This window comes from Schistocerca serialis, chromosome 11, assembly GCF_023864345.2.
Source record: "Schistocerca serialis cubense isolate TAMUIC-IGC-003099 chromosome 11, iqSchSeri2.2, whole genome shotgun sequence".
Classification (NCBI taxonomy): Eukaryota; Metazoa; Arthropoda; class Insecta; order Orthoptera; family Acrididae; genus Schistocerca; species Schistocerca serialis.
The window spans coordinates 131092433-131119927 of NC_064648.1; the positions used below are offsets into that span (position 1 = coordinate 131092433).

Sequence of the window (27495 nt, forward strand, 5' to 3'; positions counted from 1 at the left end):
AAACTAATATGTTGACATCCTTTCTCTTTGTTGAGTTATAGGCAGCCATTGGGTGGACAGTAAATGGTAACCAATGAACAGCTTTTAACTAGGTATGCCTTCATGCATGTTTTTTGTGCGTACAGGAGTTTCTGTTACATACACGGCACTTGACACTGCTTGTGACAAAACATTATTAATCAGCACTGATGATCAACTTGGTCCCTAGCACCCACTAGTGGGCATCTTCACTTTCATAGGAGGCAGTAGACAGGTGGAGGTTAAAATATTTACTTTAGGGTTTCACAAAACTTTGAAAAAAATATTAGGTTAGTAATTATTAATTTATTCTTTAACTTGATGCAACTCTGCTTTATAAATTTTATAACGCGAAGTTACTTCGCCACTTTAGAAATCATCATTACTGTGGAATGGTCGATGGTTAGAAAATTTTAATAATACACCTACATTTTCCTAGATGTGGAACAATTTATCACCTGTGGAATGCACTTGTCTTTTGCTGCCCAAAGTGGGCTGCAGGACACTGAGTGAAATGTTTTTCTAGGCGCCGGGCAGTGCATGTACAAACATAAAAAATTGAAAGTTGTGAATTTTATAATTCAACAGCTGTACATGATTGTGATATGAGAACTACCTTCTTACGCCTTTCATTAACACAATGAAAATTTTGTGCTACTTTTTATGCTAATAAATATTTATCACAATTTTTGGACAGCATGGTTGTAGAGATGAAGAAATGATTAGTACGATTAGTCACACATTAATAACACCGTATGAACACACCAGCTGCTACCATGACGACGGCGTCCTCGCTACACAGACTAGAGGGCGCCTGATATACGCTTTGTAATCCATGGCAACGGCGCCCCCACCATAGGGAGTAGAGGGCTTTGTAGTCCTTCCATATTAGCCATTTTAGTAAATTGACTAAAGTGTTTTCTACGTATGATACAATATGACTCCAGTTTTTGTGTGTCACAAATTGCTTTAATTTATATTATGGCACATAGTGTAATATACTTTCACGAGTTGACTACGGAACATTTGTTGTTATTTCATAATTAACACTATAACTGTAACTCTTTTTAAATGAAATGGTTCCGCCTTCTGTTATTTACTGTAACATAAATTTATGTTAAACCAAGGTGACTAGTAATTACAAATAATAAACTGTATTAAATACCATTGATTGCCACTGGGGGTGTTGCCGTCTATTCACAAGGTGTCAGCACGCTATTTAAGCCCATACGAAGGGTTAGTCTCGCATAGTTTCCTGCCATTATGTAGACAGTAGTGACACCGCCAGCAATCGACCAATGGGTAACATACTTGAAATTTACGTAATTTTAGCTATAGTATAATGGAGTCTTTCTCGTGTATATCTATAATTTCACAGTGTAAATGCCCAGATGATGACTCCTATGTCGGGTTGAAACCGGTTGGCAGTATAATAATTATAAATGCGATTAAGACTGTTTTTTGAATAATTAATATTTATCATGCCATGCCTTCCAAACTAGGTGTTGTACAACATAATTTCATAAATGGCTTCAGTATCACATGTTGATAACGGGTGGAAACTTTCTGGCCAATAGTCGGTAACAGTGAAGTAATAAATTAAAATGTGTGACTTGGAAGTTTTAGCAAATCAGTATTTGAAATGTATTATTTGACAAACTTTTTCACATTACATTTTTTTATGGGAGATCAGAGCAAGAAAATTTTTTGGAAAGATTTGAAAACATTTTAACAGTTTGTTGGAAGTGTGTGGGTGCTACAGTTTTCTTTAGATGAGAGTAGTATTTTGTGGTTCATTGACGGCACACGAGTTCGAGCGTGCTGCAATGAACATTTTGGTATTACATCACAGTAGACTGCAGCGCAACATTCGTAGTGGGACAGCAAAGGCAAAACGTGCAGTGAAGTGTGCAGTCTAAAAGGAAGGAGACGCTGTATTATTGGGAAGAGTATTCAGAAAGTGCAAAGCATTGACGCAAATCTCCTTGTGTTGTGAAGGATCGAATAACATTTTAGTAACAAAACAGTTGCAAGGTGATGGAGGAGAGTGCCAGTTCCCACTGTCTTATCACTCAAATGTGTCGGAAATTAATGCACTGCTCATGGATGACATGATGCCCTGGATAGGTGTTGACAGTTATGTCAAAGCTAAGGTATTCACTGTGACTAACAGATTCACTGATTACTTCGGTGGGCCGAATTTTAAATCGTTCACATTACTGATCACAGTAACAACATCCAACTCATTATAATGGTGGTTAAAGCTCAGTACACATGAATTCGCTGATGATTTATATTGGACATAATCAAAGACATTTCTTCTTACGTGTTTCATTCATTTTTCATTCATTTTTCTTCAGATTTCTCTCCGAATTAACTCATTTTGCATCTAGTTTCTCATCTCGGTGTCAGCTGCGTTCCACAAAATATGCCGTTTGGACACGAATTTCATAAGTTGCTCATTGTTTGAGACAGAGAATCAGTCAGCTGACATTTCTGGTGAACAATTAGATCAGGAGAGTTACGTAGTCTTAATGCGCGTGCATGTGAAAAATATACTGCAGCTGTTATCTGGTATTTTCCTGCTGCTCAGTTGACTTTCCCACTACAAGCGCCCTCAAGCAAATTGCTGCAGTGTGTGAGACATACCCTTCCTGAGGCGTGCAAGCGTGACCCACAGTGGCACTGTTTTGCCGGACGATAGGCAAATGGTCTGCTATGTTCACATTGTGCAAGTGGGGAGCGCAGTCTCGCACCCATTTTACACAGCACATTGCGGCAAATTCCTGTAGCTAGGAAAACGTTGCAGTGATACAAAGATGGGTGGTAGGTAAAAAAGGTTCACTACCCCTGCTTTAATGAATCAGACTGCCATGTATAAAACAACTTCAAACATTTGTTTACTTTACTTACAGGTGCTTGGTAGCATTTTGGGCAACAGGTTTCCTGCAGCAAACTTGATCAACTGCCAGCTTTACAGCTTCTTCCCAGTTTGGGTCCACACATTGAAGATCCTTTGCAAAAATTAGTTTCCAGGTGATAAAAGGTTTTCCCCTATTTCTGCAGCCATCTGTTAGTTTCCACACCACTGACAGTTTGGGGATTCTACCATCCTTCAGGCAGAGAACATGGCCCACAAGTGTCATTCTTCTTTCAGCAATGGTATTGTTTGGGCTGTGCAGACAACCATTTGAAACATGGTCATGATAGCTAATACCAAAAATTTACCCCAAGTGTCATCAGTGAGAAACACTTAATTCGTGTGTCAATTTTGTTGACATTTCCTAAGTCCCGCACCCGTGCCTGGCCGTCACTAGGATGACAGACAGGAGTGCACCTGCAGCTTAGTATAAGTACTTCTGGAGCCAGTGCAGGATTTTGTGGAGAACTGTCACATGAATGTTCGATGAGATTCGTGTTAGGCAATCTTGGTAATCAAGTCATTCACTCGATTTGTTCAGAATGTTCTTCAAACCAATCACAAACAATTGTAACCAATTGACATGGCTAATTGTCATTCCGTCTTTGTTTGGGAAAATGAAGTCTATGTATGGCTGCAGGTGGTCTCCAAGTATTGAAGTAAAACTATTTACAGTCAACGACTAGTTGAGTTTGACCACAGGACTACAGTCCATTCCATGTAAACACAGCCCACAACATTATGGAGCCACGACCGAGACTTCGTGGGTTCTGCACCACGCTTGAACCCTACCATCAGCTCCTACCATCTGAAATTGGGGCCCATGTCACCAGGTCTAGATTTTCTTTTCACCTAGGATCCAACCGTTAGTCACGAGCCCAGGAGAGGTGCTGCAGACGATGTCGTGCTGTTAGCAAAGGCACTCGCATCATTCGTCTGTTGCTGTAGCAATTAATACGAGATTTCACTGCACTCTCCTAACAGGTGTGGATATGTCCACTTAGTGCAGAAATTGTTGATTTGTGTGATGATATGCTAGTGCTTTCAAATATTATGCTTCCACGTTGTGTGTGCTCCTCATGTCATTTCTGTGTGTGAAAACATTCACATGTCAAATGCAGTGGAAACTTTGATGCAAGCACACTAGTAGTAATAAATGAAATTAACTTAAAACACCCCAAATACATGTAAGGCAGAACGGTGGACTGAGAGAATTTTTTGTTGTCCATTGTGCAGAAGTATCCACTAGACTTTTTGATAAATGTGATTCATCACTGTGTGTACTAGTTTGTAGAGATGCTCCTGTATCAGTTTCAGAAGAGGTAATGTCAATGATCTTTAATAGGAACTGCTAAACAATTTATTTGTTTGTAACGTACTCTAGTACCTTGGAAGATCAAAAGCAATGTGAAGTTGGATTACAAAAATTCACACCTCTCTGTCATAGGTTGACTTCCTTGATAGGCTGTACATATCTTCTTCTCTGGATTGCCGGCTCCATCAATCTCCAAAACCTTCTTCGAAGAATGCTGCTGGTTAACAGGAATTTGGAAGACACTCTCTCCTTTCGAAATAATATAGTACTCGAAGAATACTTTTAGTTCAGTCTTGGTACATTTCAGTGTCCACAAATAACATATTCTCCATTTCCCACATCAATATTTGAATGTATACAAGTCAACTGATTCGTCTCGCATTAGACTCGATGAAATACATCTGCAGTAAAGTTGGTTTAACAACCACATAATTTATGAACCTGTCTTGCCTCTAGCGAGTCCAGCACATGAAGTACTTAAAAATCTGGAAAAAAATAAGATTCTTTTATATTTCACTCTCACTTTTTGATACTTCATTTAGTCCCTGGAGTCCTCCTCTACTTTAGACTTCTTTACTCTTAACAAATACTATGTCTACCTACGGTATATTCCGACCAGACATTCGTTAATAGTTATCACAATCAATTCCTCTCAGGTTTATGCTCTCTTTCCTCAGTTACGCCTCCTTATCTACTTGACGTGGAATCCTTCTAGTTACATGTATATATCCAGGATGGTCCATCGGAAATTTCAGATGAGATTATCTCCAAAATTATAGAGTAAAATGATTGGGTAAAAACAGTGGATAAGACAAGTTTGTAAGCTCAGAGGAGGACATCAAATGATACTACACATGATCCCCAGCCCCCTCCCCCTTCATTGAGGTGTGGGGCAACTTTTAAATCTTAAATGGAAACACACATTTTTTATTGCAGATTCGGATTCTCCATAAAAAAGTAATCAAGTTTTGTCTGAAACATCTTTAAACCATTGGCAGATAGCGCTGAAATAGAGAAAAACTCAAATTGGGGAAGAACTCCAATTTATTTAGAGTGATCCGAGGACGACGCATGAAATCGATACAGAATGTGCACCTATTCTTTCATTACGCGAAATTAAGCTTTTTTTTGCTTACAAAATGTATCCTACCCACCACAGTATTTGATGGAGGGAGGCGGAATGGAATTAAATCTCGTTACGGAACTCCTCACAATTTCATTACTCACCTGACTGTGGCGCTACCGTGGCCAAACTGGCAACTATGGCTCAATATAAAGGCCGGTGTAATACGATCAGACGTCACTTCACTTTCAGATTGTGAACCTTAAACGTCAACTGACGAAAGTAAATTATTCTTTAGCGAAACATGGCTCACTATCCTTCTACAGAGATTGTTGATATGATATTAATTTTAGGTGGATGCCATAACAACTACGCTGCAGCTGCATAATGGTATGCGTATCGTTTTCCAAACAGGTGACATCCAAGCGAAAATATTATTCAAAATTGCACTCGACGTGCTCGAAATGGATACATGCACCGTCCACCTCGTCATCGTGATTACAATGAAAATGACGCTCGTATCCGACTGTTCTCGCGTGTGTTCAACTGGATCCTGAAAAGAGTAGTCGTGCGATTCAGAGACAAACTGGAATATCGAAATCAACTGCTTTGAGGGTTTTGAAGGCACATAAATATCTTGTGTATCATATTACACTGACACACGCCTTAATGCAAAAATATATACAAATACACATGCATTTCTGCCAATGGGCCTTGGAAATAAGAGGTGGCAATGACTTTTTAGATACGATATGTTCACCAATGAAGCCACATTCAAAAACAGTGGCGAATTAAATCATCGTGATTGTCATTATTGGTCCCCTGTCGGTCCACACAGACCCATTGACAATCAACACAAATGGTCGTTAATGGTCTGGTGTGGAATTTTAAACAGTAACTTGATAGGACCGTATTTTTTTTTACCAAAATGTTGCTGGGGAATCTTGTTTACAACTTCTCTGTGATGATATGTTGGAGCTAATGGAAGATGTTGATTTAGAAACTAGGCAACAAATGTGGTTCCAACAGGGGAGCAGCTCACCATTATGCTAAAAATTTGCAGATTGTTTTAAATGTATGGGACCCTGGTTGGTGGATAGGATGCAGCGGACCAATTCAGTGGCCTCCACATTCACCAGACCTAACATCTCCTAATATTTTCTGGTGGGGTTATTTAAAAAATATTGTTTATGAAAGACAGCCCACAAGCAAAAACGATATGGAGCAACGCATTTGAAGAGCGTGTGCAGCCGTACCACGGGATGTGCTGCTCAAAACTGTGGACAACTTATGCAGACGATTGACTTTATGCATTGAAGCAAATGGGGATGATTTTGAACAATCTCTTTGTGGATAATTTCATTAATTAAGCACCCTAAATTGAGAGGCAAGGGGACTCACATTAATGAAGCATCCCAACATGTGAGGGGCAAGGGGACTCACACTAATGAAGCACTCCATGGGGACATCATTCTGCTATGTCCATGTCATTGTTCCTGGGTAACGCTAAAAGTAGGATACAGTACATTTTGTACAACAATAGCTTAATTTAGCGTAACGGGAGAACTGGTGCACATTTTTTATTGATTTGATGCGTCTTTCTCGCATAATTCTAAATAAATCGGATTTCTTCTACAATTTTACTTTTTTCTCGATTTCAGCACCATTTGTCAATGGTTTGAAAAATGTTTCAGACAAAACTTGATTACTTTTTTATGGAGAATCTGAATCTGCAATAAAAATGGGTGGTTTCCATTCTAAATTTAAAAGTTGCCCTTCGCCCCACCCAAAGGGACGGGAGCTGGAGGTCACGTGTAGTATGATTTGACGTCCCCCTTTGAGGTTACGAACTTGTCTTGCCCACTATTTTTACCTGATGTATAGTTTTCGAGGTGATCTCATCCGAAACTTGAGATGGACCACCCTGTATATTTTCCTATATATACGTGCAGTGTAGAACCGTCACAATAAACAATGTGTGCATATTTCCTGCTGTACACAAACCTTCCCTCTCCAACACTTGATGGTTCTCACCTTTTGACAGGTTTCTAGTCAGTAGTTTCATTGTTTGTGTATCTTCGTGTGTGTGTGTGTGTGTGTGTGTGTGTGTGTGTGTGTGTGTGTGTGTGTGTGTGTGTGGCCTGATTCTCAGCCTACTAACTTGTAGGTTATTGGAAACCAGGAAGGACTTCTGCGATGGAAGTAGATGCATATGGAAAGAGGGGGAAATAGATAGGTCCTCAAACGAGAAGTAAGAAAGGGGAAAAAAATAGATGTGGTTGCTAAGATCGAAGAAGAGAAAGAAGACAGCCCCAAAGACAGGAAACCCTTCCCACCCCCATTCCCCAGGACCCCCTACCTCGCCGGTGCTTGAGTGACAAGCTGGAGGAGGTTCCTACGGAACAGACATCACCACCGTAACCTTTAAGGTCCCCGAAGAAAATCTTAGCAACCCTGCGGAAATAGCAGTGTCAAAGAATCACACACACTTGTTTGCGAGGGTGGTTTGAAAGGTGTGATGTGTGTTCCGTGTCATTCATGATTTATCTGTTAGTGTAAATCGTGCTTTTACCTACACGGCCCAGCCCCTTTCAGAATCGATACAAACCCTCCAGTCTATATCGTATCTCATAAAAGGTATAAAATATTCTATAAAAAGTAGAAAATTACACACTACGATAAAGTAGTTGTTCTGTCCGTCACATTATATTACATTGTCCAAAAATATAATATTCTACTCGTTCCATTTCATGTCTAGAGATCACTGTTTATCCATGGTTCTCTTATGCCTGTCTTTGTTATGTTTATATCCAATTTGCTAAATACTAAAATTATAGGATAGTTTAAGAATTCAGTAATAAACTACATAATTGTGTAAGATTTGAAGAGAATTCAGTGCAGGAAAACTATTTTGGAAGAAACACTGAAAACAACTCGGGATCCGACAATTGTCACTCGCCCGTTAACACAGAACGTTAACGTCTCTGCGGGATAAATGTGACTCCGCCCGGATTCCATGTATCTGATATTAACCTAACTTGAGCAAGTGCAAACCAATAATTCTCGCTGAATTTTGTGTGGGAGTCTCCCCACGGCAAAACAATCACCACTTTACTAGGTAACACAACATCAGGTAAAGTTATTCCATTTTCTACTCTATCCTGGATAAATTTGAATCCTTTCCACAAGTCACCTATAACCTTGCTGGTATTATTAATTTCGGAAGAAGCAATAGTCGAAATGTTTCCAGAGGTTACTCTCGTGACAACTCCTCGATCTATCATTTCTTAAATGGTTCCTCCAAGCTACATACAGTTGTAATAACAAAGCTGGATGTATTCTCTTTGAAATTTCATCCTACATTATTTACTCGTGTACTGACACCTGTAATTTGCAATTCAATAATAGAAATTAATTCCTAAGACTAATCTACACTCTCTTTTGAAGTACTTAAACCTTGTGTTAAATTATTGTATTCATAATTGTACACGTCTTTTAAAGATTCCAAGTTTTCAATAGGTTTCGATTCTACATTATTACATTTGGCATCAAATTCAGTTTCCAAATCAACCATGTCTTCACATCAATTGCTAGATTCTTTGCTTTGCGTGTCTACTCTGATGTTCAACAAATGGGTATTTGTCATGTAAATATTTGAAGTTTCATACTGATCCTTTAATTTAGAATCCATTGAGTTTATTAAGTCTAGGTTTTTATTCAAAATCTCACCTCGAGCATCCAATTTAGAATTTAGTGATTTCATCACTGTGTCTATTTCTCTACTTACATTAGCACTCTGTGCACCAAGTTTTTCACTGGAAGTTGCACTTATTTCATTTCTCAAAGAAATGTGGCTAAATTTATTATAAAAGTTACAGGCTTTGCCACCCACAGCAGTTGAGTAGATACAACGTCTCATGTGTCATTATTTTTGTTTTTTAATCAATGTATTTTTACTACTTCAGATTCATTTGTTGAGAGAAAGAGAGAATTTTCTCAATAGGAGTAATTAAAATGATTGTGTCAGTAGAGTTTTGCTTTGTTAGTTTGCCCACTGCCTCACCATAATGTTCATTTATAATATCACAGACTTCTTTATTGTTTTTCTTTATAGAAAATAAGAAAGTGTTTCAACACTGACCTTTCCATATTATTGTATAAATTTATTGGAGCAAGCCAGTGGTTCCAACATTCAGGTTTCATACATGTTATTTACACCAATAATTTTATACAGTCCAGTGTATTTGGCACAATCAATTTTAATTGTAATGTTATAATATGTTTACAGTGCAATATTTCATAAATTCCTTTTTTTTTTCTAGTGCTCAAAAGACATTTACAGTGGGGTGTGCAGTTGAGAACAGTTCTCCATCTACCCCTCAGCGCGCACCAGAATTATTCAAAGCGGGGCACTCTGCCAATTCTAAGAAGCAGGCCAAAGATGTCCTGGTAAGCAGCACATTGTCAATGCTGCGAGACATACAAACAGCAATGAATGGGAGCAGTGAGGATGACAAGTTGGGCCAATATGTTGCAGCTGAGCTGATAACAACTAAAAATAGAAAATTGAATGCAGAGGCAAAGTGCCTTATCATGAAAGCCATCATGGGTGCAATTCAGAAAGTTACTGGTTGTTAATTTTTAAATAAAAGATTGAAAATTAAAAATTGTTTTCGTTATAGCTTCCCACTGCCAGGGTACATACCCTACGGGGTTGAAATATTCACAGGATTCTCACTCACTTCTGTGGCATGTAATGATGTCCTGTTTCCGTCCTGTTGCGGTAAGCTTGCGAGAGATTTGTCACACCGCCAAAACCCATTCCCTATGGCGGGGCTTCCCAACCTTTTCAGCTGGCGGACCCCTTCTACAGTTGAAAATCCATGGCGGACCTCTAGTCAGTCGAGCACAGTAACTTTAAATTTCAGAGCGAAACCCATGGGAACTGATAGCTTCTTAGTGCTAGTGCTACTTTCCCAATGACCCCCCTCCCTGAAGTATTAATAGTCTTTGGAGCTTCTTGTAATTGTTCTTCCTTTGGTCGTCCTCCCTCCTCCTTCATTTCAACTGGAAACTTCCCTTGTTGTGAAGGCGATGGAGAAACCGCATCCTTCTTCAATGACCCGCCTTCAGCCAGGGATCCATGTTAGAAGTAATAAACTGGTCAGAAATTGACTTATGAAATAGGTAGTGCACTGACAAAGCAAGTTTAACATTTAATGATGCCTGGGGCCGCATACATGCCATTGAGCGCTGTGATTGGTCGACAAAGCTCGCTCCGCGCATGCGTAAAAGCTTTCAGCGCATCTAGCGCCGTGAGCCGGGGCACAAACGACCCCCGAATTGTTGCGAAACCGTCAATCAGAGAAGCCGCATTCTCCGGCATTAAACTGTGTATGCGTTCTCACGTAGGAACCGCAAAGGCTGCTTGGGAATACGACCTGAAGTTAAAGAACACATTTTTCACACAAAAAAATAGTGATGAATTTGATTTTCACATTTTTATTCAATAATTTTACTCATTATTTTACACGATTTGGTGAAAGGTGGCCGCGGACCCCTAGAAAGAGCCAGCGGACCACTAAGGGGTCCACGGACCACATGTTGGGAAGCCCTGCCCTATGGTATACAGATCTGTGTCTTCGACATCAGTACTTGCCAGATAAGTGCTATCTGCATCATCAATTGAATAATTGTGTAGCGAACAAACAATGGGAAATCCAGGATGGAATGTAACAATATTATGAAAGGAAAGTTGCCACACACCATATAGTATGTTATAGTATTCCCTAGTTGCCAGGAATCGAAGTGTGACAATCAACCCGAAACATAGTAGGGCATAATGGAGGTTGTCAGTGATGTGTGATGGTCAAGGGAGGGGTGGGGGAGGGGGGAGGGAGAGTCCTCTGTCAGTATAACATGTAGCACTTTTTATGTTGCTGCATGGAAGTATTTTTTCCTAGGGTATCTTTAGCCAGTTTTCACGCAGTGCAGAGCTGATCTGGCTGTTGGCATAGATCTCCCCCCCCCCCCCCCCCACACACACACACACACACACACACACACACACACACACACACACCTCCCATCACTTACCCTGCCATTGCAACCATTGCCAACAAGGGTGAACCTATCTATACCTAGCATCTACAACAGCCAGCAAAACAAGGCTGTGAAACTTTTTTTAGTTGTAATATGTCAAGGCATCAGATTGTGGAGGGACAAACCCAACATGCTTCCTATCCATTTCATCTGAAGAGATAATTTGTACAAATATTTAATAATGGACACATTTATATTGCCAATTGCAGTAAACTGCTGAAAAGTCCTACTTGTGAAGAATATTTAAGATAAAATTTCGTTTTTATACATTTACATTCACTTCGGGAATGCCAGGTTTTCAATGGTACATAGCTCAATTTTGTGGCTTACCAATACAGCTTGGAAACTGCCACAAGTTTTAAATTTTTTTTCCAAATTTAATTCCCTTATGCTTGTGTTGTTGGAGCCTGTTAACAATTAAAACAAAATTAGCTTCTTAGCACCACGTAAAGGTATTCCAGACTCGTAAGATAACAGTAGTTTACCTTCAAGTATTTATCTTTCAGTCTGATGCAAATTTTAGCAAACACCTGCAGAATAATTTTTTGAAATGCTTGGCTGTGAAATTCTATGACTGAAAGCTAGGCTCTTAATGATTCCCTAGTTGCCAGGAATCGAAGTGTGACAATCAACCCGAAACATAGTAGGGCATAATGGAGTTTGTCAGTGATATGTGATGGTCAAACCATAAAACACAAGTTAAATGGTCTGATTCTTACCTCCGACTAGGTGAAAATAGCTTCCCTCATCAGTGTCACACACACAAATCCCATTGTGTAGCACGGACAATAGTTTGTCAAATCAGGACACATCCATCCTGGCTAAATTCCTGAATTCCAGAGGATTGTCGGGCCTCAACTATTTCCTTAACAGGGAGTGTATGACCCTCCCTGCCTTCAGCCCTTCTTTGCAGCCAAGGCCAAACCCGAACCCTGCCCCTGGCATTACGTCACCGTTCTGTCCTAACTACTGAAGAAGCTACTGTCACTGCAAATGCAGCTTAAATAATACCGTCGTCCATGTCTAAAACACTGTGAAACAAAAGCAAAAGTAAACATAGTTAATAATAATAATAATAATAATAATAATAATTTTCTTGCACCACCAACAGAATGGTTTAGTGTACAATTCTGTATAACCATAACATAATTTCATCCTAGTTCCGCTTAATAAATATGAACCTAGATATCTCAGAAGATTTAATGAGTAGTATCAGTTCTATGAAACGATAAATTTGCATACTCGGCAACATAAACAAGACTGTAGTTCAGAGTATGTTCTCTTGGGGCACTAGGGTAGACCTACACGGTAGGTATATCACACAATCGGTCGAAGTGAACCAGTCGACAGTGCCACACTTGTCGCTTGGGGTGCTGGTGCAGATTTGTATATGTTAGGTGTGTCTTGTCATACTGGCTTAAGACTAGTTTGCTCGTTCAGACGTATGCCCGTGTTGGATTTTTTCATAGTTTTGTTCATTAAGAAATCTATGACTTATATAGAAAGGAATGGTGACAGAATGAATGCTTGTGATGAATTCTTCTCGGGTTAACAGCCGAGTGGTGGTGTCGTCTCGTCGCAGTGTTTCAATGAGTTTTGAACCTGTCATCTTTGCCAGAAACTCATTTAAACGTTGGTACCAGATGACGGGACCACTCAGCTAATAACCCGAGAAGAATTCATCAGTGGAACACGCCGAGAAAGACTGCAATTGCATAGAATGCATGTGCTTGTTTGGTGCCTGTCAGAATATGAAAGAAATGGGTGTTCCTATCTTCTGTTCCTTCCTCTCCACCACAGAGCCGCCAATTTCCGGTAGGGAAGTGGAGGGGAGGGTTGGGGGGTGGGGGGGTGTGAGCTTACCAAAGGGGGGGGGGTCAAGGAGGTGAAGAATTTACTTAAGTAATCACTCAAATTGATGAGAGTGAGAGGGGGGGGGGCGTGGTGAGAGTGAGAGTGAGAGGGGGCGCTGTTCATTTAACTCGTACCTGAAAGTGTTCCTGTATCAGTGAGGGGGTGGGGGAGTGTTGGAGGATTCCTGTGGGTTGGTAGGGGGAATGGGGTGAAACAATAGGTTGAAGACCTGCCAATCAAAAAGAAGGATTATCCTCAATCAAAAGAGAACAATAGCTTTACCCCTGAGTGCATACTTGAACCTGATGTAGGCAACCTTCACAAACAAATTGCTCTGAAACATAATTTGTGCCCCAAGGGCAAAGAAAGTGTGAAGATAATTTTAGTGGGCGTTGCCTACATATGGGGCAAGTATGCACTCAGGGGCAAACCTATAGTTCTCTTTTTATTGACCGGTTATGACCCCCTGGGGATGATCCTTTCTTTTCATTGACAGGTCCTTAACCTAACGGTCCCCCACCCCTCCCCCCCCAACCCCCTGGAAACCTCCAATCCCCCCTTCCCATCAGTGATACAAGGCCTGAATTAGTCGAATAGCCCCCTCACACTCTTACCAATTGGATTGACTGCTTAATTAAATTGATCACTCATTAACCCCCCCCCCCCTCTGCTAAATCCTCAACTCTTCTTTACCTGGAAATTGGCAGCTCTGTGCTGGAGAGGAAGGATCACGTGACAGGAAATTCATTTACATAGCAGAGGGTATTATAAAAATTTCAGTTTGAAGGGGTTGGATCTCTCTTACTCACCATTCTTTGATGTTTGGGAAAATGCAGGTCTTGCAAAGAAGTAATTAAATTCTGATTGCACGAGGAATACAGTCACGAAACACCCATTACATGTAATTACACTGTCAAAACAGTTCGGTCACGAAGCGTGCACCATCCATCGTGCCGTCGCACCACCTGTGCAGGCTGCCCAGAATCGGGATGCACCAGCGAGAGCCTGAGAGGCAGCCGTGCCGTGCGCAGGTGTCTGCTCGTGCCCTACGACTGACAGAGCGGATATCCCCCTAATCCCCAAGCAAAATCGTTGGAGAAATTCCTGTCAAAACACATGCTCTTTCTGTCTTCATCCTCGTGTTTTGCTAGGCTTGCATGTGCCGTCGGTCACAGTCGGACTAAACCGCAAATAAAGCATCGTTTACCCAGTAAAGGCCTGTGGAATACCGACATTTGCGAGAACTGATACTGGTTTCTGAAATCATTAATAAGATGTTCAGGAATTTCATGTAGTATTATGGTATTCCACAATTATTCTTGGGGTGCACCGTGATATGCTTATTTAAAACTGATGTTTATGTGCAGAGACCAGTTGAATTCTATGAAGTATTCTATTTTGCTAACACTGAGATCAGTGTGACACCCCTCCAATTTGTATGTGTGTTTAGATTTCCTTTGTTTGGTAGTTGAAGAATGATACCACATCTGCAGACTTCTCGAACTTGCTTTGTTTGCCAAAACACAATTTGGTTCTTATTAATGTTTAAAAAACTCCCAAAGCAATTTTGATGTCACTGAGGCCACGATTCAGTTTACTACACATGGGGTCGCAGATGTGGGGAAATAATCTAAAAGTAGATGAGAAATGTTGAACATTTGATGCATATCACCGTTGCAACGGTTGGGCTTGGGTGTGAAGGGATGGTTGAGTAATGCAATGCTTACAGTCAAGCAAACAGTGCAAATTTCGAACATCTTTTGCAAATGTAATCTGTTGTCAACATAGAAGTTACAAAAATTATTGTCCTCGCTGTAACTGAGTAAATGCTGTTCTTATTTTGTTTTCCTTTCCTTCTGTCCCTTCTTGTTGTATTTACAGACACTGAAAAACTGGTCATGTACTGTTAACAATGTGATTCAGCAACTTGTACTGGTTTACTTGTGACCCAATATAGTAGGGTGGTTGTCCTGTATTTTGCAATAAGCCAGCAGAGACTGCAAGTCTGACAAATAAATCTCAGTGTGAACACACAACTATGTCATGCAATAAAAGAATTGCTGCTTTCAGACACAAGACTCGAACTCTGAGCTCCCCACGTCAATTTGTACACACAGACCCTGAGTCATACCAACATGAGTACTTGAGTTGGGTCAGGATGGTCAATTGCAGCGTGGTACATTATGTCGTGGCGTCTCGTGTCCAATACTTGTCACCCATATTTCCTGACATGTGACCCATGTGTCTTGAATTAAATTACTTGTTTCAGCTTTATCTACATTGCTTCAGAGGTTTTCAAAAGTTTGTAATAATAATCATAGTGTATGTTGTACAGTTTAGTAAGGTACTGAATTAAGTTCAGATCTCCATATTTTAGAATTCTGCTGGGATTTCATGTAGGTAAGCTTCTTTGTTTTTAAGTGTCTTGATCGCTGCACACGCCTGCTTCTGTGGTATCATCTGTTTTTACCATTATGTCGTACAGTTTTGGGCCATTTTAAAAGTTGTAAGCATTGAGTGGCTTGGTCTGTTTTAACCCATTAAGTCCCAAATTATTTTTTTAACAATTGTATTTTTTATTCCTTAATTATAATGTACATAGTGTATGAACCACAATAAGTACAAAAATAGCCAAAGAATATTTACACATGCTGATAAAATGGCCGTCCTCAAAATAGGACACTGGGATCTAACAGTATCGTATAGCATACTAAACTGTATGCAAGTCTTAACTATTTATTTCTTGTAAAATGGTACAAAACACTTCACACAGAGTGTTAAACGGCTTTTAACAAAGTATGTTTTTGGTTTCCCGTTGCATTTAGGTCTTGCACATCGTCTTTGCATGCTTCTTTTGTCAATCATATGACCAATCCCATCAAACCTGATATCTGGTATCAACCTGAAGTGACTTGGGTATTCCATTGAACGTCAATATTCGGTCTCCCAGTGTCCAATTTCAGGTATGTAACAGCACATCTGAAATCCAGTAAATCCAGTGCATTTTTCCCATGTACTAGTCTGTAGAAGAGCCAGGCATTTACGAGGGACGTTTCCAACATACATGTCAATAGGACCTAGTACCATTTTTTTCCCTCTAATTACCGTCACATATTTTCCAACTAACCAGTAATGGTGGTCAACACCTCCCATGTACGCATTATACGACTTCAAAACAGCAGGTTGTTGCACTTGTCTCCTTACTTGCTTGTCTAGTGTACCGCGTAGCTGCTCCCAAAGGTTCAACTTTGTCAAAATTGGTACCAATTGTAATGCATCTGTTGTCGTGTGATCGAACAATTAAGACTTCACCATTCCTGTCGAACTGGTAGTCATAATTTCCTTGAACTGTCTTTTTTCATTTCATTGCTGCTCAGTTAGTGGACAGTCACCAACTCGATTCTCTGACAATCCCAGTTGCTCAAAAACCCAAATTTCTCAGATGAATCAGAAGATCTCTACTAGTGAAGAAATTGTCAAAGTACACACAATGATTCTCGGGTTTTTCAATGCAGTCCAGCATGTTTAGGACTACTCTTCATCCCAATAGTAGGTCATCCCTTGCAGTGTCTTCTGGATCCTTTCCACAGTATAAATCAAATTTGAAATAGTAGCCACTTGCTCCACAAAGAGGCCACAACTTATAGCCAAATCTAATAGGCTTGCCTCAGATAAACTGTTTCAGCTCACTTCGTCCATAGTATTTGACTATTGTTTCATCAATTGACAAATTTTCCTCAAATATTCCAAATTTTTCAAAACATTAATTTATCATTTCAAGAGAGGTCTAATTTTGGATCCACGATCATGTTTATTTTCATTGGCTAAGTCATTATCCTGAAAATGAAGCAACATTTTCAACTTCTAATACAATTCCTTGACATAGCTGTCTTTACAATTGGTATTCCAACATCTTCATCTTAAGACCAGTATAGCTTCTCAGCAGGGAGCTTATGGTAGCCAGCAAAAAGAAGAAATCTGACAAAGACTTTCACTTCTTCACCTGTGAGGATAAAGTCCTGCATATTCTTCATATTTACTGTATATCTCACAGTTTCTTTCACTATGAACATGAACATGTATAGGTTTTCGTTCATCAGTTCTTCAAACATCTCCTTCGGAGTCAAGGAAGAAAGTTGTTCCTTAAATTCCTCTCTCTTTGTGCTGATGTCATGCTCACTAGTTTGAGACAGCTTTGTATAAACTGGAGGTGTCTTTTTTCCAATTGCTTTTCTCATCAGTAAGACGTCTCTTCTTCGATTTACTTCTGGAAACTTGGGATGTACTTGGCAGTGAAGTTTTACATACAGTGTATTCGTTATTCTCTGATGCAACATAATGTAAATCAAAATTCGTCGGTCATACAGTCTACTTCAGGAGGACATGCGGTGATATCAGTATGGTCCTGATCATCTGACACCGCATTATAGAATGCGTCACTGTTTTTTATTTTTTCTATTTCTTCGTTAGGCCATTATAATCTATATAAAATGAAATGAAGTGCAATGTAATAAAATAAAGTGAAATGTAATAAAATAAAGTGAAATGTAATAAAATAAAGTGAAATGTAATAAAATAAAGTGAAATGTAATAAAATAAAGTGAAATGTAATAAAATAAAGTGAAATGTAATAAAATAAAGTGAAATAAAAGAATAATACATTAGCACAAACTACAGAAAAGGGAATGTGTAGATACCTCTGTCCATCTTGAACTGGATTATTTACTAATGGGTAACATACTCATAAATATACTTACATAATACGCTGTAAATTTCAAAGTAACTTCATATCCTGTAATATATGTATAGATAAAAGATGGGTCGTTACTTACCTCAGCAACAAAATCTGGTAAAATTACCATGTTCTAAAAAGAAAATATGTCAGCAGTAGCAGAGTTTCATATTCGAACGTGCAGCAATACAAATAACTGAACTTATCAGTCCCAGTCCCAGTGTCCTATTTCGAGTACACAAATATTTTTTAACAATGGAAAACAATGAATATAACACCAATTGAGCTAACAATGCAACTAGTTTGACACATTGTTGACTATAAATAATCACAAAAAGATCTTTGCCACATATTTCAAATATTACTAAATTGTCGATAAAGTAAATACTTGTTATAACAAAAAGTGTGCCTTAGTATTCAATAATCAGTTAATGGTAGGATTTATTGCTTTTAATTTCCTGTAAGCATATATTTGTTATAAAAAGCTTCAGCAAATGACGTAGAACAGTAATAGTTGCAAATTAATAATTTATTGTGTATTTATAAATAAATGTGCTCTGTCCTCAAAATAGGACACTGGTACTTAATGGGTGAAGGTTTCTCCAAAAAAGTCAACCTATTGGGCAGCTCGTTCGTATTTTGTGATCAGGAATTAGCTATTTTCATCCTCTACCGGCCAGTTTGAAAAACTTTTGAAAATGAGTTAACTCTTCAATATGTGATGTTAAGAATGAGAGTGAGAAAAAAGTTTCATAAAGGTTTTAAATTGTGTATAAAGTTTGTTGCAAATCTGCAAAATAATTTGAAAAACCACGTACTGACTAGAATAATGATTTAACAGGATACCTCGTGGCCCCACAGTCATATCAGATTGGCTAAAGTGATTGAGAGAAATAAAACTACTGACGCTTGTTTCCATGGCAACCACTTCACTGACGTGTCAACATATTGTTATGAAGTTCATGAAAAATGTATACAGACACAATGCAAATAAAGCATTTAACGTGTGCAGCACACAACACCTTTCACAGCTTCTTGGCCGGTCATTCGAAGATTGTGGTGGTAAGAGAGGATGAATAAAAAAAGTCTGAGCATACATCTGCTTTGAGGCAGTGTTCTGCCAACTCAGTTCTGTTTGTAGGATTACCTATACACATTAAATGGAATACTTTGGCTGACCAGGTTTTTGTCATGTTGACAAAAATAAGTTTTGATGAGATAAATTCTAGTACAGTGTGTCTCATCTTTCTGTATGTCTACTATGTAAACTATAAGTGTATAGCTGTCACTTGTAGATAAGTTAATTAATCAACAGCTGATTTCGATGACATTAATGATTTTAAAAATGAAAAATTCATACCCCAAGTAAGAACAAAAATATTTAATTGCAAATGTAGCAACTGTAATGAAATTGCTGCTTAACATCTACAACTCAATTATTCATTACAAAACCAGTTCTTTTCTGATATTCAATGGCTTTTCCCCCTTACAAATGTTATTTTATATAATGTTATGTGGTTTAAGCTCAGTCAGTCAATAATTGTAATTGATCTCTTACCCTAACAATAGCTTACGAAGAAGATGGGGTATATTTATGAAATCTTTTATGATACAGAGTGGCACACACAAAACCAGCCTGAACTGGAATGTGAATGTGTGTGAGTAGCATTACTGGCTTGTCAATTTCTTTGCCACCTTCCAACAGCAGTAGCGTGTGAGTAGTTCATACGGAAAGTAGTCGATATAAACACTGTACTTCATTGACATGCCTTACTCCATTGAAGAACGTGTTCTTTGTTGAAGAATATGTGCGGTCTGAATCCATTAAAGTTGTTCTTAACACTTTTCATGAAAAGTTTCCTGAAAGTAAAATTCCTGCAAAATCATCAATTCAGGATCTAGTGAGAAAGTGGCGTTCAACAGGCAGTGTTGTTAATTCAAAGAGAATTAAGGCACAGACTGTACGTACACCTGGAGTTATGGCAAATGTGATGGCACAGATTGAAAGAAGTCCCTACAAGTCAACATGACGATCATAACAGCAATGAGGAATCTCTCGCAAGTCATGTCAACGCATCCTTCGTGGCTTAAAAATGAAACCTTGCCGTGTGAGTGTTGTTCAGCAAATAAAAGAAGCGGACAATGGTAAGCGTACACATTACTGTAATTGTTGCTGGAAAATGTCGCTGGGTGACATCTTGATCTGTTCCACCTATTTACGAGGGGTGAAGCTGGGTTTCATCTGTCGGGTTATGTTAATTCACATGACACGGGGCTACATAGAATCCCCATGGCATACTGCAAAAGCCATTCACGATTTAAAAATTGGTGTATGATGTCCCGTATCTGGTAACAGAATTATCGGGCCATTGTTCTTCAATGAAACTGTCAACACGCATATTTACTTGCAACTCTACAATGAATTTTTGGCTCTGTTAACTCCAACTGAAAAATGTTGTGCATATTTCCAACATGATAGGACAACTTCTCATACCTCGGATTTGTCCTTAGCTCGTATACATACTGATTTTACAGAAGAGAGGACCATTAGTAAGGGCTTGTGGCCACCCCGCTCTCCTGACTTGTCACCATGTGACTTTTACCTCTGGGGATTTCTAAAGGCTAGAGCCCACTGCAACAATTTGAGAACACTTTACACATTAAAAAACAACATATGTGAAGAAATTTCGAACATTCCTCAAAGAGTACTGAAAAGTGTTTTCTGCAACATACTTCGACGTGCACAAATTTGCTTGGATGTTGGCGAAGAACATATTGAACACAGACTTTAAATTCCTTTGTAAAATATGCTTATGAAACTAATAAAAGTAAATCTGTTACTTAAACTGTCAATTCCATAGTTAATAATGAAACTGTACAATAAAAATGTAAGCAAGCGATGATGTACGTTGATTTTTTTCATTCATATTCCTTTCAGTGCAGGGGCTGGTTTTTTGTGCACCACTTAGTATTATCTTTAAATATCACGGCTGCTGCCTTGTGTGTTACGTGCTTGAGATCTAGTGTTAGGACAGTGCGCTGGTTGGTTCTTGCCAGTGCTGCAAGGGAGCACTATAGTATGTTGCCATGCACTGTCATTACTTGAAAAAGCTAAAAATATAACTGTGTCAGTATATGCCCCTGCATCCCATCTCTTATAAATAAGGGTACATATTTTGCTGCCGAAAGTAAGTCGTGATGTGCATGTTTTTGATAGTTGAGCAGCACAGTTTTAAGGTAACTAAATAAATGGAAGGCTGCTTTGTTTTTTAATCTCCTGATATCCTGATGCAATATACTAACATTATTGTTCACTGTGCTTTTATGTGAATCTTGTGATGTACTAACATATTTTTCACTGTACTAGCATGAGAATTTTGTGGTATTTTAACATCTGTAGTACCTGCCTGCCTGAGCTTCTCTTTAAGCTTAATTTCAATCAACGTTGGATGACGACACTCGTTGTAAACCATGGTTGAATCCACGCAAACCATCTACATCCACTGCAAGACCAAATTGCTTTGGACAGTGGTCTGGGTTTGGTAGGATCATGCGTCTTTGGTGAGATTGGAAAGATGTCATCTATTATGAGCTGCTAAAACCTTGGTGAAAACATTAATGCTGATCACTACCAGCAGAAAATTATGGATTTAAATTGAGCATCATGTGAAAAACGACTGGAATGTGGAAAAGTGCAACACAATCACATTGCTCCATGATAACGCCCCATCACACACAGGTAAACGGGTCAGGAAACGATCAAGGCACTCAGTTGGAAAATATTGGGGCATGTGGCTTATCCTCCAGACTTGACTCATCCGATTATCACCTGTTTGCATCACGGGGACACGCTCTCGTGGAACAGTACTTCAACTCGTATGAAAATGGCTCACTGACTGGTTCACTTCAAAAGTAGAACTGTTTCTTTTTTTGTGTGGCATTCACAGCCTGCTAGAGAGGTGGGAGAAATGTACAAATAGCAATGGAGGATATTTTGAATAGAATATTGTTTATCAGTTTCAAACAACAGACATGTAATTATTGTAACCAAATTCTGGTTTCATACTTCTACACCTGGTAAGAAACCAGTCTGGCAAAATGTCATGAAATGAGTTTCTCAACCTAATGCTGTCATGTGAAATAACCTTAATATGGTATTATGATTTGCACAGTCGAACGTCTTCAACAAATCGCAGGATGTCGCCAATGTTTAGTAGTTAATAATTTCAAATATTTTCTTGTGTTGAGGTATCAATAATTACCTCAGGATGGTAGATTTTTTGAAATCCAAACTCTGGTTATGAGTCCTTTACTAAACAGAGTGACAACCCTTGAGTATATTATCGTCAGAAAAGAGTGTTGTTTGAATCAGTGCAGTCACCTTTCTTATTGTAACGTTGAATCAGTTGAACCTATCAATATGTGATGTGAGTTTGATGCACGATGTAATTTTCTGCGTCTACATTCCTAATTAGCAAGTACCGTGTGGTGCAGGGTGCTTTGTATTGCAGCTTATCATTTCCCCATTTCCTCTCCTGTTCAAATCACAAATGGACCTAGGGGTAGAGGCACCCTATATATGCTTCCATGCAAGTCTTGATTTCTATTATCTGTAGACAGCAATCCTTATGTGAAATGTTAGTTGGTGGCCATAGAATATTCTGCTGCCTGTTACAAATGTCGATTCTCAAAAAGTTGTCAGTAGTGTTTTGTGAAGGAACGTCATCTTCCATCGAGGGATTCCCATTTGAGCTCATGAAGATTATCTGATTAAAGCTACCGGTAACAAATCCCGTAACCTCACCTCCCAGTATCACAAACACTCGAGCAGCACAATCTGCTTTATCGATGAACTACACTTTCCCAGAATTCTCCCCTAATATATTGAAGTCAACCATTGGCTTTCCCCACAACCGACCTTATGTACTCATTCCATTTCAAGTCTTCTTGCCGCATGATGCCTAGATATTCAACTGAAACGCAACACTCCACTAATACTGTGCTTGAAACCAAGTCTGTATTTTCCTACACATCTACATAAATTTGCATTTTCCCACATTTAGAGCAAGCTGCCATTCATCACACCAAATAGATATTCCGCCCAACTCATCGTCTACCCTTCTAAAAGAGTGAATCAAATATAAACCTGAAATTTTGAGTGCCTGTTTGTAGATAGTGGTGTGATCTCTGCTCATTGTTGTTTTAATTTCCAGTGATTGTTTTTCACAACCAGAACATTGTCGTACCATTTCTTTAGCCAGAATCTCGATGTCAGAGCGAGAGCTACCATTATCTGTCGTGCACCACATTATAATCGAGTTTCTCGCAACAGAGGAATAAAGCCATCTGAAATTTTGAAAAGACTTGTGGCACAGTCTGGGGTTAACATCCTGTGAAACACTCGACTGTATGCTGGCACAAACAATTTTTACGATGTTGAGAAACAGTTGAGAATGCAATTCATCGACGTTGCCTGAGGTACTGTCTAATAGAGGAGCATATTCTCACGGTTAGGCAGTTTATTGAAGGTGACTGACATACAATGGCTGCCGAAATTGCTCCCGAGATGGGCATACCCTGCAGCAGTGCTCGAACGATCATTACCGACAACCTCACATTGCGCAAAATGTCTGCAAGGTGGGTGCCTTGTCTTCTCATCGCAGAACACACAAAATGTGGGAATTGTTCTGGACACAATGGAACATCCTCCCTACAGTCCGAATTTATCTCTTGCAATTTGCCTCTCCTTGGACCTGTAAAGCAAACAGTCGGAGGACACAGATTTGATGACGATACGCTGAACTGTTCATGTGCAACTGGCTGCTGTGACAGTCCCACTTATCTTACAAACAAGGGATTGAGAAACTGCGGCCTATCCACAGGGGAAAATGTGTTTCCCATTCAGGATACTGTATGAAAAAAGAAGCTCATGTGCATGGATTTTTCTGTAACCTAAATAAACATATAAAAACAAATTCCAGTTTGTATTTAATTGACGCTCGTACAGTCACCAAACGTCCCTCTCGTATACTACAGCCACATCAGCAAGCAATCATATATTGCTGCTCACTCCAGCCGTCAAACCATTGATGTATATAAAAACATGCAGTCCTACCATACGCCTTGTGGCACACCTGATGACGTCCTTGTTTCGGATGAATATTCATTTTCCAGGACTACGTACTGGGTTCTATCAAAGTGTTCATGCTATGAGAGATGTTGTTGTTGTTGTTGTTGTTGTTGTTGTTGTGGTCCTCAGTCCTGAGACTGGTTTGATGCAGCTCTCCATGCTACTCTATCCTGTGCCAGCTTCTTCATCTCCCAGTACCTACTGCAACCTACATCCTTCTGAATCTGCTTAGTGTATTCATCTCTTGGTCTCCCTCTACGAATTTTACCCTCCACGCTGCCCTCCAATGCTAAATTTGTGATCCCTTGATGCCTAAAAACATGTCCTACCAACCGATCCCTTCTTCTAGTCAAGTTGTGCCACAAACTTCTCTTCTCCCCAATCCTATTCAATACCTCCTCATTAGTTACGTGATCTACCCACCTTATCTTCAGCATTCTTCTGTAGCACCACACATCGAAAGCTTCTATTCTCTTCTTGTCCAAACTGGTTATCGTCCGTGTTTCACTTCCATACATGGCTACACTCCATACAAATACTTTCAGAAACGACTTCCTGACACTTAAATCTATACTTGATGTTAACAAATTTCTCTTCTTCAGAAGCGATTTCCTTGCCATTGCCAGTCTACATTTTATATCCTCTCTACTTCGACCATCATCAGTTATTTTACTCCCTAAATAGCAAAACTCCTTTACTAATTTAAGTGTCTCATTTCCTAATCTAATCCCCTCAGCATCACCCGATTTAATTTGACTACATTCCATTATCCTCGTTTTGCTGTTGTTGATGTTGATCTTATATTCTCCTTTCAAGACACTGTCCATTCCGTTCAACTGCTCTTCCAAGTCCTTTGCTGTCTCTGACAGAATTACAATGTCATCGGCGAACCTCAAAGTTTTTTCTTCTTCTCCATGAATTTTAATACCTACTCCGAATTTTTCTTTTGTTTCCTTTACTGCTTGCTCAATATACAGATTGAATAACATCGGGGAGAGGCTACAACCCTGTCTCACTCCTTTCCCAACCACTGCTTCCCTTTCATGCCCCTCGACTCTTATAACTGCCATCTGGTTTCTGTACAAATTGTAAATAGCCTTTCGCTCCCTGTATTTTACCCCTGCCACCTTCAGAATTTGAAAGAGAGTATTCCAGTTAACGTTGTCAAAAGCTTTCTCTAAGTCTACAAATGCTAGAAACGTAGGTTTGCCTTTTCTTAATCTTTCTTCTAAGATAAGTCGTAAGGTTAGTATTGCCTCACGTGTTCCAACATTTCTACGGAATCCAAACTGATCTTCCCCGAGGTCCGCTTCTACCAGTTTTTCCATTCGTCTGTTAAGAATTCGCGTTAGTATTTTGCAGCTGTGACTTATTAAACTGATAGTTCGGTAATTTTCACATCTGTCAACACCTGCTTTCTTTGGGATTGGAATTATTATATTCTTCTTGAAGTCTGTGGGTATTTCGCCTGTCTCATACATCTTGCTCACCAGATGGTAGAGTTTTGTCATGACTGGCTCTCCCAAGGCCATCAGTAGTTCTAATGGAATGTTGTCTACTCCTGGGGCCTTGTTTCGACTCAGGTCTTTCAGTGCTGTGTCAAACTCTTTACGCAGTATCTTATCTCCCATTTCATCTTCCTCTACATCCTCTTCCATTTCCATAATATTGTCCTCAAGTACATCGCCCTTGTATAAACCCTCTATATACTCCTTCCACCTTTCTGCCTTCCCTTCTTTGCTTAGAACTGGGTTGCCATCTGAGCTCTTGATATTCATACAAGTGGTTCTCTTTTCTCCAAAGGTCTCTTTAATTTTCCTGTAGGCGGTATCTATCTTACCCCTAGTGAGACAAGCCTCTACATCCTTACATTTGTCCTCTAGCCATCCCTGCTTAGCCATTTTGCACTTCCTGTCGATCTCATTTTTGAGACGTTTGTATTCCTTTTTGCCTGCTTCATTTACTGATGAGAGATATATACCACATAAATTAATAAGTTCCCCCGTACTGATCCCCCCTGGTACACAAAGCGGGTAAGATCGCTGTTGCAGAAGCAGCGAAAAAAGGATGCTAACTATAAAAGAAAGCAAAATCCCCAAGACTAGCAAAGTTTTGAAGAAGTTCGAAATATAGCGCGTACTTCAATGCGAGATGCCTTTAATAATTTCCCCAACGAAACCTTGGCTCGAAATCTGGCAGAAAACGTGAAGAGATTCTGGTCATACATAAAGCACACCAGTGGCAAGACTCAATCAATGCTTTCACTGCGCGATAACAACGGTGAAGTCACCGATGACAGTGCCACTAAAGCAGAGTTATTAAAGAAGGTTTTCCGAAACTCTTTCACCAAAGAAGATGAAGTAAATATTTCCGAATTCCAATCAAGAACAACTGCCAAGATAAGAAACATAGAAGTAGATATCCTAGGTGTCGCAAAGCAGCTTAAATCACTTAATAAAGGCAAGACTTCGAGTCCAGATTGTATACCAGTCAGGTTCCTCTCAGAGTATGCTGATAAAAAAGGTCCATATTTAGCAGTTATATACAACCGCTTGCTCACGGAAAGATCCGTACCTAAATATGGGGAAATTGCTCAAGTCACGTTCAATCCCGCGTCCGGTCATTCTGATTTAGGTTTTCCGTGATTTCCCTAAATCGCTCCAGGCAAATGCCGGGATGGTTCCTTTGAAAGGGCACGGCCGACTTCCTACCCCATCCTTCCCTAATCCAATGAGACCGATGACCTCGCTGTCTGGTCTCCTTCCCCAAACAACCCAACCCAACCCAACACCAATACCCAAAAAGGGAAGTAAGAGTAATCCATTGAATTACAGGCCCATAACACTAACGTCGATTTGCAGTAGGGTTTTGAAACATACTGCATTCGAACATTATGAAGTACCTCGAAGAAAACGATTTATCGACACATAGCACAGATTCAGAAATTATCGTTATTGTGTAACACAACTAGCTCTTTATACTCATGAAGCAATGAATGCTATCGACAGCGGATGTCAAATTGATTCCATATTTGTAGATTTACAGAAGGCTTTCGACACCGTTCCTCACAAACGTCTTCTAACCAAACTGCGTGCCTACGGAGTATCGCCTCAGTTGTGTGACTCGATTCGTGATTTCCTGTCAGGAAAATCACAGTTCGTAGTAATAGACGGAAAGTCATTGAGTAAAACAGAAGTAATATCCAGCGTTCCCCAAGGAAGTGCTATAGGCCCACTGTTGTTCCTGCTCTGTATTAACGACATAGGAGACAATCTGAGTAGCCGTCTCAGATTGTTTGCAGATGATGCTGTCATTTACCGTCTTGTAAAGTCATCAGATGATCAAAACGAATTGCAGAGCG

The 27495-nt window shown here is 39.5% G+C and overlaps 2 protein-coding genes across 20 annotated transcripts in view; both read left to right on the forward strand.

Moving 5' to 3' along the window:
* Positions 1–27495, forward strand: part of LOC126426686 (uncharacterized) — an 897888-nt gene that overhangs the window by 707191 nt on the left and 163202 nt on the right. For 7 of the 19 annotated variants that reach the window (XM_050088590.1, XM_050088594.1, XM_050088602.1 and 4 more), the window contains one exon: positions 9639–9940. The exons of the other annotated variants lie outside the window; for them this stretch is intronic. The gene's annotated coding sequence lies outside the window, so the exon portion shown is untranslated. Of the gene's footprint in view, positions 1–9638; positions 9941–27495 lie in introns of those variants that run through there. 19 annotated transcript variants of the gene reach the window in all.
* LOC126426693 (uncharacterized) overlaps positions 1–27495 on the forward strand; it is a 174213-nt gene that overhangs the window by 54307 nt on the left and 92411 nt on the right. The gene's annotated exons all lie outside the window — the stretch shown is intronic.